Genomic DNA, 14,148 nt, shown 5'->3' on the forward strand with positions numbered 1-14,148 from the left:
GCTGAGTTAGGTGCCCTGTCCCCTAGGTAATACTTTTAATTAGAACTGTATGTAGGCTATCTGGTTAACAGTGGAGCCTGATCTTGAGGAGAAATACCATCTAAGAAGATAAACTGTTCAATAGATGTTGGCTTCTTTTTAAAGTTTATCGGCATAAAAAGGAATGTAAGGATACATAGAAAGTCTATACAATCCCCAACATATTTTTCATAAAATGTAGGCTTAGGGACAACTCAGTTGTTATCTCAGTGGAGAGAGACTGACTTTGCTGAGGAGACTGTTATTTTCCATGAAATATCTTTAACCATGAAAGAATCTATAACTAGGTCATCTATTTAAACATAGTTAGCTTTCTGCCTAAAGAAATCTCCCAGTGGGGAGAGTGGCTGTAGATGTGGCTCAGTGGTTTAGAAAACAGGCTTTTTTTTTTTTTTGCAGGGGACCTGAGTTACTTCCCAGCTCAGAACTCACCTCAGCTCACAATCATTTGTAATGGGCATAATGTAAATGCCATAACCTATAACAGACGGTTCATAACCAGCATTAGGGGGTGCAATATCCTCTACCAGCAAACATGGGTACCCATATGTACATGACATACACATATACACATAAATAAAAGTTTAATAATATCCCTTGGGGTCATTTATTCTGTGGCAGCAAAGACCAACACAAAAGAAAATACTGCAAAGCTATATGGAAGCAATTACTATCCATTCACTAAGTTCTTAATGTAGAAACAAAAGAAATATCGTACGGTGACAGACATGGACTGGCACAAGTAAGAAATCACTCCTAGGAATGAATAATTTGTCCTTGAATTAGTTGAAAAGTTTCTTCTTTTGAGTAAGTCATATATTCTGCACATGAGACAATCATTCTGTGAACACACAACATCAAAGTATACACACAGCATGTCATATATATTAAACCATGACGTGTGGAGCAAGACTAGGGGTAATATAGATTGTGTTCTCTGTGAAAGAAACCAATAAAAATGTTGAAAGTTATATTTTAATTAGGTCTGGGGAGTTTTTCATTTGACAAAATACCCTTCCATAGAGTGAATAACTTTTTTGTGATATTAATATTCACAATGCCTGAATGCCTATTTTGGCCTACTTAATGCTTGCTCTTCAGAGAAATAGAGATCAAAGATTCTTAATGATCTGTTTGGGGCTTATTAAATGAGAAATGTCATTTATTTTGCCTTGATTGGCATCTCAACGAAAGCTTTTTGTCCTATTTCTGTAAGTTTGGTTACTTACTTTCTTTTATCTTTTGGGGCAAAGTCTCATATAGCCTAGGTTGTCCTAGAACTCACCATGTAGCCAGAGCCAAGGGTGACATTGAATTTCTGATCACCCTTCCTCCACCTCCCAAGTACACCATCATGCTGAGTTTATGAGGGGCTGGGCGTCAATCCCAGGTGACCATGAATGCTAGGCAAGTGCTAGGCTAATAGCCATATACATTTCTCCTCGTCCTCGTCCTCCTCGTCTTCCTCCTCCTCTCCCCTCCTCCTTCCCCCTCCTCTTCTTCCTCCTCCTCCCCTTCTTCTTCCAGCAAGATGCTGCATCTTGGCTGTTTTCTGAACACAGAGTTAGATGGAAGATAGGAAGTGATGTTTCTGGTCTCCTACGAAAGAAGCAGATTGCCAGATTTGCCTGCAAGCAAAAGCTCCAGAGAAGAGCTGTGCAGGCTACTCCCTGCAGGCATCTTCTCTGCTCAGCACAATGCTTAGACACTGGGTCTTGCTCAGTGCAAAGCTAACTCTCAATCAGCCTGGTTAAGGCAAAGTATTGGCTGGGGAAACTTCAGCTTTTGACTTGCTCCCAACTGTGTTTTAAAGAGCGGTTTACTGTCTGGGTATTTAACATGTCTGAAAAATTCATGCAGGATTCTGTGTCATCAAAGTTTCGGGATTTGGTAAGATGTTAGCTGGAAGCCTGGAACTACTAGAGCTCAAAGCTCCTGAGTGGATTTTTAGAAAAGTAAGAAAAGCGAACAGGGTGAGTTTTATTTCTTTCTATTAAGTCATATGTCATTCCACTGTTCATCTCAGAACTCTTAAAGGAGTAATTTATGACAGTCATAATACAGAGCTCAGCTTTCTGGGAAAAAGTTACAGTGCAAAGTATGATGCCAAAAAATCTTCTAAAAGTGAGAAGAAAAGGAGAATATTCCCATGTGCCTGGAGACAGGCTTTCTTGAATATCACTTAAGGAATAATCATAAAATCTTACAATGGTGTGAAAATGAACAAAGAATCCATAATTCCGCATGGGGGAAAAAGTCAAAGGGGTGGAATAGTTAACGTATTAAAAATGAAAGCTTTGCTTCATTGATAGAGAACTGGGATTCATCAATTCCCGAGTTGTAATAAATGTTATTTCATGTCTCTGTTTCTGATTAGTAATGAGCAGTGTCTCGAATGGCCTCATAAAACACAGAAAGGATTTTCATACTCGATGATATCCATAGATTAAGAAAATAATATCTTCAAATATGAGAAAAGTGATAATCTTTATTATTCCTGTTAATTGATTCCAATACACGATTTTGTAGTGTTTACGATGTGTACAAAATCATTATGGGGGAAATAAGTGTGGTCAGCTTTTTCCTGAATGGATAATGGACTGTGTTACAAAGAAGAAAGCCAGTGTTTTATGGTGGTGGCCAGCAGCTCCCATTTGAGTCATCAAGATTAAGCAATGACTTTCTTAGGGTTATATTTATCTGCCCATTTCAGCAGGAAAGGAGCATTAATGATTGCATAAAGCCTCCACACATGTTACACAGAGAGGACTACATAAGTCTCTATTATTCCTGCCTGTAAATGACTACATGTCTAGCACTAGCCTGAGGCAGAACTGGCTGCTGGAGAAACTTAACCTGCATCATGGGCTTAATGAAGCTTTAACTTTGTGTGCATGATTCCTTCTATTTCACACTAGTATTGTGTCCAGGGAGCTGAGATAATGTGCCGCTCTTTATGGGCTCATCTTGGCTACTTACCAGTGCTCTGCAAAGCGACAGGCAATGTGACCTGCCCACCAGTTGGGTTCTTTAATTTGCCCTGCCTTTTGCACTGGGGACTTACTTGCTGGTGAGGAGCAGCAGAGATGTTTAACTCAAGTCACCAAGGCTGAGATTAGGGTGTATGCAGACTCTCAGATGTGAGTCTTTTGGGGTACAGTTGACTACAGCCTCTCCCTGGTGACCAAAGAAAAGATCTTCCCAACATCTTCAGTTTGGATGCTTTCCCGTTAGCATTCTGAGCTCCTTTAGGATCTCTCTTATCATTCAGAAAATCCCCTTTCATGAGAATGGAATTTAGATGTTTAGTTTCAGGGTCACCACAAGAAGAAAGCAATGGGTATTATAATTTTAGAAAGATGTATTTAATATTTATACATGTGTATGCAAATGTGCATGTCTGTCTAGGTGCTTGTAGAACCCAAAAGAGGAGATTCCCTGGGCTGGAGTTACAGGTGGATGTGAACTGCATGACATGGGTCCTGGGAATCCAATTCTGGTCCTCTAGAAGAGCAGCAAGCACACTTGATCACTTAGTCATCTCTCCATGTGAAGTATTTTAATATTTTACAACTTCAAAACATTAAAATATAATGACACAATTTCTCCCCTTCCCCCATCCAATAATTCTCAACGTATGGGTCCTGACCCCTTTGGGACTTGCCTATCAGCTATCCTGCATATCAAATATTTATAGTACAATTCATCAGAGTAGCAAAATTTACAGTCCTGAAGTGGCAATGAAATAATATTGTGGTTGGGGTCACCACAACATGAGGAACGGTACTCAAGGGGTGTAGAATTTGGAAGCTTGAGACCCCTGTTCTAAGCCCTCTTAAACTAGCAGTAGCCTTTCCTCTTACATTTATAGGCATAAATATACAAATGCAGCCTTCTGAGTCTGTTTAGTATTGTTTGTGCCTATATTATTTCAGGTCTGATCACTTGGGATTGGATAATCAATGAGGCGTCTAATTAGATAACTATTTAGTAAGACTAATTCTTATTCCTTTAGCATCCATTAATTTCTCAGAGTTCTTCTTCTAGGCATAAAGCAGCATGACATTTTCCCCTTCTACATTACCACATCCACTGATGTTGTCACTGTTCAGGTCTTGTTTAGGCAGCCATATTGCTAAGATATAATGGGTATAGCTTCCCTTTCAATTTTAGGAGACACTGTGTCACAATTTCTGGTCATCTGGCTCTTACAATCTTTTCACTCCTTCTTCCACAATGTTCCCTATGCCTTCAGTGTGGGGCCCTGTTGTAGTTGTATCCATTGGGACCAGGCAGCCTGTGATAAGTTGTTATCTTTGTTTTTGACCAGGTGTGGCTTCTGTGATGGTTACCTAAACTTCAGCTAAACCTTAGTATCCTAAGCTCTCCTAGCCAATTTGGGAGTACATTTTTGCAACTGAAGTATCACTAAATAGGTGAAGGAATTTGGGTATCCATTTCTTTCTAGAAGTGTGAGTATCTAAGATGCTGTAGATGCTGCAGTGTCTCCTCCATAGCAATCTATGTATGCTTCAGCTCCCTGAATGAGCTACGTTGGAAGAGATGTAAAGGAAACCTGGGGGAAGCAGGTGACGAACCCTCTCTGGTCCTTTGCAGTAACAGCTCCAGAACTAGACTAAGCTCTACTGTGTTGTACCAAACTAGCAAACAATTTCCACTCTCATTTGACTTCCTATTTTCCTATGACTTCTATTCTTCTTCCACTCAACATCCAAATAAAACATGACCCCATGTTCTTCTCCTTATCACTCTCCCACTTCCGTCATGCCTATTTTTATCCTTTGTTATAAAATTGCTAACAATATCATTGGCCTTGTTTCCTTCAGACAAGAAGCTAAATTCCAGCACACTATGAAATCAGAAGGAATACAGGGCTTCGGATTATGGGTTTCTACACTGAGAGCAGCTGGTGTTTTAAGTGACTTGATTAAAGGACACTGTGCTGGTATAGAATGTTGTACTGTTAGAGTGGAAGCTGTGCTCCCAGACACTTACAGAAGACAGAGGTCAGGGAAAGATGGTAAGATGGCCCTGGGAGTTTCAAGGATAAAGAATCATTTTAAAATACAGAGATGACTTAAATGTGTATTAACAGAAGGAAGTAACAGAAAGGATGATATGAAGATGAACTTGCTGAATGAGTCTGTTAGTGAGCTCTGAGGAAAGAAGAGGGATTATCCACTGAGGGAGGAGGCTGCCTCTTCTTAAGAGAGACAGGGGAGATCTTTGATAGTATAGAACACTGGTCTCAACTTTCCTAATGTTGTGACCCTTTCACACAGTTCCTCATATTGCGGTGACTGCCAACCAACCATATGATTGCTTTTGTTGCTACTACATAACTGTAATTTGATACTTCCGTGAATCATAATGTAAATACCTGATATGCAAGATAGCTGATATGTGACCCTTGGGGGTCATTCAACCCCCAAAGGCATCTCAGAGAACCGCTGGTATAGAAGGATTTGGAGACACTGTGGGTTTATACCAGCTGGCTTTGATCTTGCTAATGATCTTCTGAGACTTGGGGCACAGGAATGGAAGCTTTAGAAGAGAAGGAAAGATCTGAAAAGGCTGGGTCATGTCCTCTGGTTGTGGGCCAGGTGTGTCATCTTTATTTATGATGGGCAGCGAGTCAGCAGGTCTTAAAATAGGAGCAACTGGTCTCAGAAATTAGCAAGGGGCTATGCTTAAAGGAAGGACTAATTCTAGAAGACAACTGTGTTTGGTGAGTGTGTAAGCAAGAGTGTCTGAAAACTAACTGTGTGCACAGCTCTTTTGGAATCCTTTGGAAAATGTATTATTTACCAGTAGAGCCACCTATCTAACAGCCTTGCTATGTTTGGAACCCACCAATGAATGTACTTACCAAACCTTTCCACTATTCATACTCTCCTGTGCTGTCAGGGACAATAGGAAATTGAACACCTTCTGACCTCAGGTCAGGGTTTTGCTAGTTTAGTAGCTGCCTATCGTGCCTCATTTGCTAGGAGTGTCAATAGAGTTAAAAATTTCAAATATTACTTTGCAGATTTTGACCTGTACCTCTGCACCTGAAACCTCACCCAGCCTTGTTAACCACTGATGCCTGGCTTACTCATTATTTTCTTGTTTCCAAATTCTATGTATGAGACTGTGGAGTCATTTTTTTTCAAACGTCAATAGCTAAATGTGAGATGATGAATATACTAATTTGTTCTATTATAGTAGCCATTTTATTTTGTATATCCTATAACACGATGCTGTATATCTTAATTACTAACTCCAAATAATGTCCTATGGATCTCTTAGACCTGGATCCTCTTAATGCACAACATTCCTGCAAGGACGAGCAGCCATTGTTACTCAGTGGGGAGCCGAGAGCACAGCTTCACACCGTGTTTATGTTAACCTTGCCATTTCCTCATATTGTCAGTGACTGGTCACTATTCCCATGGCTGGCTCCTATGATGAAGACATCAGTGTTAATTCTAGCAGAAGCACAGCACAGCAGCCAAGTGCAAACCACCAGAGTTCTTTGATCTTCAGCCTGGTGCATTCCTTGGGTGGCCAAAACATTGGAAGGACACACTAAAAGATTATGTTAGGTCAAGGGTCATGTTCTAGAGACAATTTCTGGGGACATGAAGAAAATTGCCTTTTTTTCTGGTAATGCCTGAATATACAATATGAAAAATATTCCCCCAAATCTATCTAAGGCTTCTAGGGACACTCCATGATCTACAATTATGACCATAGAATTAATTCCTCTTCAAGTTTATCTATCATACTCATTATTTCTCAATGTTTCTCTTTTATCTAACATTAAATATTGTCATCATAGAGGAGAGGAGTGGAGAAGAGGTGTAGTTATTTTTCTTTTATGTTTAGAGCATGGAAAAAACTATAGTCTTATTTTTTCAAACACTGAAAAGCTACAGAACAGGTGGAGAACACAGGGAGGAGGGAAGGAAGCAGAACCAAATAGAGCATCCATTCCTTTTAGTTGACTGTGTGCATTTGTAATAGAATTCAGAAGCTGGGTCTTAGCATAACTGCCTGAAGGCATGAATAAGCTGCCACTGTCTAGCTATGAGAAAGCAGGCACAAAAGGTGTGAGGAAGGTAACTCCTGGGGCGTTCATCTTTAAATAATTCACTTCTGTAAGTAGACCTTTGGTTTCCTGCAGGAGCCGAGTAGAAATCCTCACTCTGTACTTTCTTCCCTAGCCTCTAGTTCTTCACTTTCTCACCTGATGCACTTTCCACTCCTCCTCCAGCCCTTGTCCCAGATCCTTTGTCCTCTTCCTAGGAACCTGAAGATCTGTCTGCTAGAGGTAGAGATGTCCACGTGTCCAGTACAGCATGCTAGTTTCGGGTTCACGGCCTTGCTTTGTCTTCACTGATTTCCTCATCAGATGAACCCTTAAGGTTCAACACTCTGACATTGGGTGCCCAAAAGAAGCTGAGAGACTCTTGGTTGCTGTGCCTGTGGTGAGGACACTTTGTGCACATCATTTCCCTTCACCTTGTGGTGTAGTGTTTCTTGGCTTGTGAATCCCATGTTCTCCATCTCTCTACATTGCATTGATTGCTATCAAACCATTCAGTAGTTCCATCTACTGATAACTCTGTTGTGGTGAATAGGTATGACCCACATAGAGTCACATGTTTGAATGCTTAGCCACAGGGAGTGGCATAGAAGGTATGGCCTTGTTGGAGTAGGTCTGGCTTTTTGGGAGGAAGTGTGTCATTGTGAAGGTGGGGCTTTGAGGTCTCCTATGCTCAAACTATGCCCAGTGTGCTGCACAGTCTCTCTCTGCTGTCTACAGATCAAGATGTAGAACTCTCAGCTCCTCCAGTACCATGTCTGCCTGTGTGCTATCATACTTCCTACCACGATGCTAATGGGCTAATCATCAGAAAGTGTAAGCCAGCCCCAATTAATCATTGTCCTTTGTAAGAGTTGCCTTGGTCATGGTGTCTGTTCATAGCAATAAACCCTAAGACACCTGTCATATCGTAGTCTAAGTTAAGAATATGAGCTAAGTCCTGCTTCTCTTTTCAAGAAACTTTAACACTTCTGGAGAAGGCAGCCACACAGAGTTCAAGCACAAAGTTAGATTGTTAGGGACACAGTGGAGAATTAGCTGAAAGGCACACACATGTCTACAATAGCTATTCAGAAAAAATAGTCTCACTCTTGTTTGATTTCTAGATTCCTACATCACCTAATTTGGTTTTAAATCATCGTTCTCCACAGCAACACTAGTCCTGAGAGAGGCTCTGTGAAAGAACAATATCATGACCAATTATGAATAGAAAGTATACACATACAACCCCAAGCACTAGAGGTTTTCACGAGCAGAAAAGACAAAGAAAATTAGTTTAACCTGGGATTTTCCAATCCTATGCACTCTTGCACCCTTTCCAATATCACAGATGAAAAGCAGTGTCTTTTTGACCATGCTCCAGAAAACACTACTGCAATTGTCTAAGGGATGATGATGATAATGATAGTATAAAAAAACATGTCGGCAAAATACTGTCTTTATTATCATTCAATAAGAACTTTTATAATAGCAAAACTGTTAAATGCCTAGAATTGTGCTGTTTAATATGGTAGCCAGCAGTCGCAGGGGAGAACTGAACACTTGAAATGTAGCTGCTTGCCATGAGCTCGTTTGTGAGTTAAAATACACAGCAGATTTGGGAAATAATGTGAAAAGATTTGTCAGTAGTCTAATAGTGATTGTGTATTGTAATATCTTAGATTAACTTGTTTAAGCATATGTTAGGAAAATTAACTTCTATTTTATTATTTTTCTTAATTTCCTTTCTCTCTCTCTCTCTCTCTCTCTCTCTCTCTCTCTCTCTCTCTCTTTCCTGGTAACCAAGGTTACCAGGCAGAAAGCACCTCTACTCACTGAGACTCTCACCACCCCTCTGTTTTTATTTTATTTTTTTAAAATTTCACATGCCAGCAAGATTTTGCTAAAAGGACCCTAATATAGCTGTCCTGTGTGAGGCTACGCCAGTGCCTGGCAAACACAGAAGTGGATGCTCACAATCATCTATTGGATGGAACACAGGGCCCCCAATGGAGGAGCTAGAGAAAGTATCTAAGGAGCTGAAGGGGTCTGCAACCCTATAGGTGGAACAACAATATGAACTAATCAGTACCCCCAGAGCTCGTGTCTCTAGCTGCATTTGTAGCAGAAGATGGCCTAGTCGGCCATCATTGGGAAGAGAGGCCTCTTGGTCTTGCAAACTGTATATGCCCCAGGATAGGGGAATGCCAGGGCCAAGAAGTGGGAGTGGGTGGGTAGGGGAGCAGGGTCGGGGGGTATAGGGGACTTTCGGGATAGCATTTGAAATGTAAATGAAGAAAATATCTAATAAAAATTGAAAAAAAAAACACATGGCAACTAAAACATTTAAAACTGGAGCTGGAAAGACAGCTCAGTTGTTAAGAACATCTTCTGGTTTTATAGAAGATCAGCTGCCAGAACCTGTGCTGAGCATGCAGAACATCTCACTGTCACCTCTAAGTCCAGCTCCAGGGCTCCAGTACTTTTACCTGACCTCTGCAGGTACCCATGTGATACCCACACTACATATGGTGGACACATATGTGCATACATTTAAAATATATATAAGATTTTAAAAATTATATTAGCTCCTGCTGTCTTTCTACATCAAGTCCTACTGTAGGAGAAAGAAAGCCTATATTTTTATATTTAAATTTTCCTAAAACCCACAGAAAGAAAACGTACCCAATTTGAAGCATGCTTATTAGCCAAATTAATTTGGTTGGCAAGGTTGGAATTAGGACGAGAATTGACTCTTTCTCCAAGGTATTTGGTGTTACCTTTTCTACTTCTGCTATGGGTCCCTATTATCAATCATCAGAGTCAGTGCCACGCTGATAACGATTCCATGAGACCCTTGTTGGCTTCTTCTCTGTAACCCAGCAAGGACACCTCTGAACACTTGAAGCTCCCATTTCAGCGCAATGATTCCCATGGCAGTTCTGCACATTGCAATAGTGTTTACGTATGCACAGAGTAGAGTTTCTCCCTGGCATTTAACCCAAATTTGCTACATTGATCATTACTGGTTTTTTATGATCCAGACTATCACTATTCCTCAGTGGGTAAGAGAGAAAACAGTGAAAAAATCCTAACTTTATTTTTGTTTCATAGAAATGTGCTTTCTGTATGGGCTGAGCTCTGAAGGACCTTGCTATAATACTGGGAAATAACTGACAAAGATCTCATTTTTGTTGTTGTTCTTACTGATGAGAATAAACTTGAATGAGAGTTGTCACACACCCTTGAGAGTCACCCTGACAACACAGACCTGTTAAATTATTATGGCTGTGGGTCACTGTAGTTAACTGTATCCGACCAGGGAAGGAGACTGAGTCACACTTGAACTTCAGAAAGAAGTTAGAAAGCTGCACAGAGATGGAAATGAGCAGCATTGGACAATGCTTTCCTGCACCTACATCAGGAGACAATGAGGGAACGCCACCAAGGAAAATACACTGCAGATGCCTTCATCCAGGCAGACACCGTCCGCTATGCTCATTGCTGACATCCAGGAGAGAGTTGTAAGGAGAATGGGTCAGATTAACTCATCCTTCATTGCAGACCCAACTCCCACACCCAAGAAAGCAATGGGTGGGATTATTAACATTGGGCTTGCATTTAAGAACCTATAGAGAGCGTTGAGAATGGCATTGAGAAGCTGGCACTGGACAACAGTTGACAAGTCTTGCAGGCTTGTCTGGCTGCTCGATAGTCTTTTGTTACGTCCTAGTCAGTGGAGGCCAGCCTGGGTAGCACTGAGGGTTTGAGAGGAGGTGTTTGCTTTTCACTGAATTTGAGATAGGTCTTACTGTGTATGGCCAGACATTTGTAGTCCTCTTTAAGCCCCAGTCTCCTGAGTCCTGGGATTGAAGGAATGCTTGGCTATTTTGCTTTTTCTTTCGTTTACACTTAAAATTTTGTTTTGCTTGTTTGTTTCACTGAGATGGGTTCCTTTTTGTTTTGTTTTGTTGTGTTTTTTGTTTTTTGAGACAGGGTTTCTTTGTATAGCCCTGGCTGTCCTGGAACTCGCTTTGTAGACCAGGCCTGCCTCGAACTCAGAAGTCTGCCTGCCTCTGCCTGATTGGTTACCTTTTAATGCAAGTTGGACTGGACTTATTATATAACTAAGGCTGGCTTTGAACTGCTAATCCTGACCTCCCGTGTCTACTTCACAAGAGCCTGAGTTTTAGAAATGATCTCTGCTTACTTTATCTTCTCTCTCTCTCTCTCTCTCTCTCTCACACACACACACACAAACACACACACACACACACACACACTCTCTCTCTCTCTCCCTCTCTCTCCTTCTCTCCATTCCTCCCTTCATCACTCTCTCCCCTTTCATTCTCTATTATCCTTGATGAGCTGAGAATTTATCTTAGGACCTTAAACATGCCAGGCATACGCTGACCCACAGACCTGACCCTCATCCCATTTTCTTTTTTTCTGATAATGAAACATTCTGCAGAACCCACCGTGTATTTCTCAGAGTGCTTTCTATCTATCGTCACACACTATTTGTGCTGGCTAGTTGTCTCTCAGCTTGACACAAGCCAGTCTTGTATGAAAGGAGGAAACATCAACTGAGAAAATGTCTCCATAAGATTCCTCTCTGGGGCATTTTCTTAGTTAGTAATTGATAGGGGAGGGCCCCATTGTGGGTGATGTCATCCCTGAACCGATGGTCCTGAATTCTATAAGAAAGTAGGGTGAGTAAGCCACAGTGAGCAATCCAGAAAGCACTCTTCCATGACCTTTCTCTCTGCATCAGCTTCTGCATCCAGGTTCCTGCCCAGCTTGTCCTACCTTGTCCTGACCTCCATCAATGATGATCAGTGATATAGAAAGGTAAACAAAATAAATCCTTTCCTCTCCAAGTTGCTTTGATCATGGGTTTCATCATTGCAATAAAAACCTTATAAGGCACTATACATTTTTTTCTTTTTATGTATAATTTTATTTTAAATATCTCATGCCAGGCTTCATTGCTGTGTGACCACACTTTGAATTAGATTTAAACTGGACAGTCTAGTAATGAGCTCATCTCCTGTTGGAAACAAATCAGCCATTTGGTGGCTGGGGATGTAACTTGGTTGGCAGAGTGTTTTCCTGGCACAAGACCTTGAGTTCAATCCCTAGTACTGAAGAAAAGAGGCTGGGGGTTCATGGTATAGTGTTGGCTTCACTCTCAGACTCAAACTCCACTCCTCCTGCCCCAGTTAGGATAGTTGGAAAGTCAACGATTTCCCATAGTTATTAGATGAAAGGGGTGTTTCTGTACTTGGCCCTCAGGAGTTTTGTTTTTGTGTAATATTTGAGTGAGGCCTTCTCACCCATAATCCACTTTATATACTCTAAAGATCAGGTGTGTGGTCTCTGCTCCTGTGGCCAGGATCAGCCTTTGAACCTCACATAGTTTCTACTCAGAGTCCAAGGTTAGGCCAGGCCATGTTTCTCACAGTAGCTGTAATTATATTCTTTGTGCACCTCAACATTTTTCTCAGTACTCCAGACCGTGTCTCTGTCTCCCTTCCCTCCATACAAACACTGGTATGTGAACAGTTCTGCCTGAATAGACACTCTTCTGTGTCTATGTGGAAAGTACTGGGAACTTCAAACATCTCTCTTCAGCCTTGCCAGTTACCAGTGGGGTGATTTTGGCTCTTATCCTCTTTGTGCTTTGCCTTCTTCATATTGTGAAAATGGAGTCAGTTTCTGTAAATTACTTCATAAAGTTCTTATAACATCAAAAATATTCACTATTTCCCTAGGACAGTTAAAAATATCCTATATAGTGATTTTACTGTTCAACAGTAGTCATGATGGCGTCAATAGCAGCATTGTCTGTTATTTCCATAGTCCTGAAACTGCTTCTTTGTGTTGCCCACACTATACTTGGTCAATAAATGTTTATGATATAAAAGAGACAATAAAGGGATCTACGGTGAGACATTTTAAAATGAGAATCAGTGCACTAACTTGTTAGTATTTTAAAGCAGGAGTTCTGTCTTAGCAGCTTCAGGGTACATTAGGTGCAAAGGAAAACACAGTCAAGGAAGAATTAGAAAACAAAACAAGACAAAACCCATAGCTCTATTAGCTGTCCGGTTGCTGAATGATGCTTTGTTTTATTTAGTAAGCAATTCTGGAGAAGCAAGCATTTCTCTTTATTTATATCTGATACAATTAAACACCAATAAACTTACACACACACACACACACACACACACACACACACTGGGTTCAGCCAAGGTTAAGAAGTAGAGATGACCAAGGGGAGTTTTCAACTCTCCTGTTCAGCATCTGTGCCTCATTAAGGATGCCTTGTTCTAATGAGTTAGACTCCTGGGAAGAGCTTTAGAAGGAAATAGAAAATGAAAAGAAGAAAGGTAGGAGGGAAGGAAGGGAGAAGTAGAGGGTTTAAAAAGAAAGGAAGAAGGAAGGAAGGAAGGAAGGAAGGAAGGAAGGAAGGAAGGAAGGAAGGAAGGAAGGATTTCAACACAGCCTCCTTTATTCCCACTCATCTGTGTCTATGTGGAAAGTACTGGAAACTGCAAGCATCTCTCTTCAGCCTTTGAAAATCAATGTGCATTTGGTGGGAGAGAACTGCGACCTTCAGTCACTGTGTTTCCCCGCTGTCTTATTATAACCATGCCCCACTCTAAATTTAACATGTCCCCAGACTCCCATTTAACTCTCACAGCTGGGAGACAGGAGTTGTCCAGCCAGATCTGTTTTCCTACAATACCTACAAATCTGCCCTTTAATAATTTATTTTCTCCAGGAAAAATGGTCTCTTATGAAGCTCTATATAGATTTTTGGCTCACGGTTGGGGCTTTAGTCAGAGAAAAGCATTTTAGGGGTTTATTAATCGTGCTCTTTCTCAAAAGCTGCTGATTAGACTTTGCCCGCTGGTTGCAAGCAGCCAGAAGGTAGATGCGGCCTGCCCACTCGCTGCACAGCAACCTGCACGCAGGTTTCTCGTGACCTGTGTCAGAGTGCATACAACTAGGGC

The 14,148-nt window shown here is 41.1% G+C and overlaps 1 protein-coding gene across 2 annotated transcripts in view; it reads right to left on the reverse strand.

Moving 5' to 3' along the window:
• Cped1 (cadherin like and PC-esterase domain containing 1) overlaps positions 1–14,148 on the reverse strand; it is a 262,923-nt gene that overhangs the window by 51,997 nt on the left and 196,778 nt on the right. The gene's annotated exons all lie outside the window — the stretch shown is intronic.

This window comes from Mus caroli, unplaced genomic scaffold (assembly GCF_978045245.1).
Source record: "Mus caroli unplaced genomic scaffold, Mus_caroli_1 scaffold_7, whole genome shotgun sequence".
Classification (NCBI taxonomy): Eukaryota; Metazoa; Chordata; class Mammalia; order Rodentia; family Muridae; genus Mus; species Mus caroli.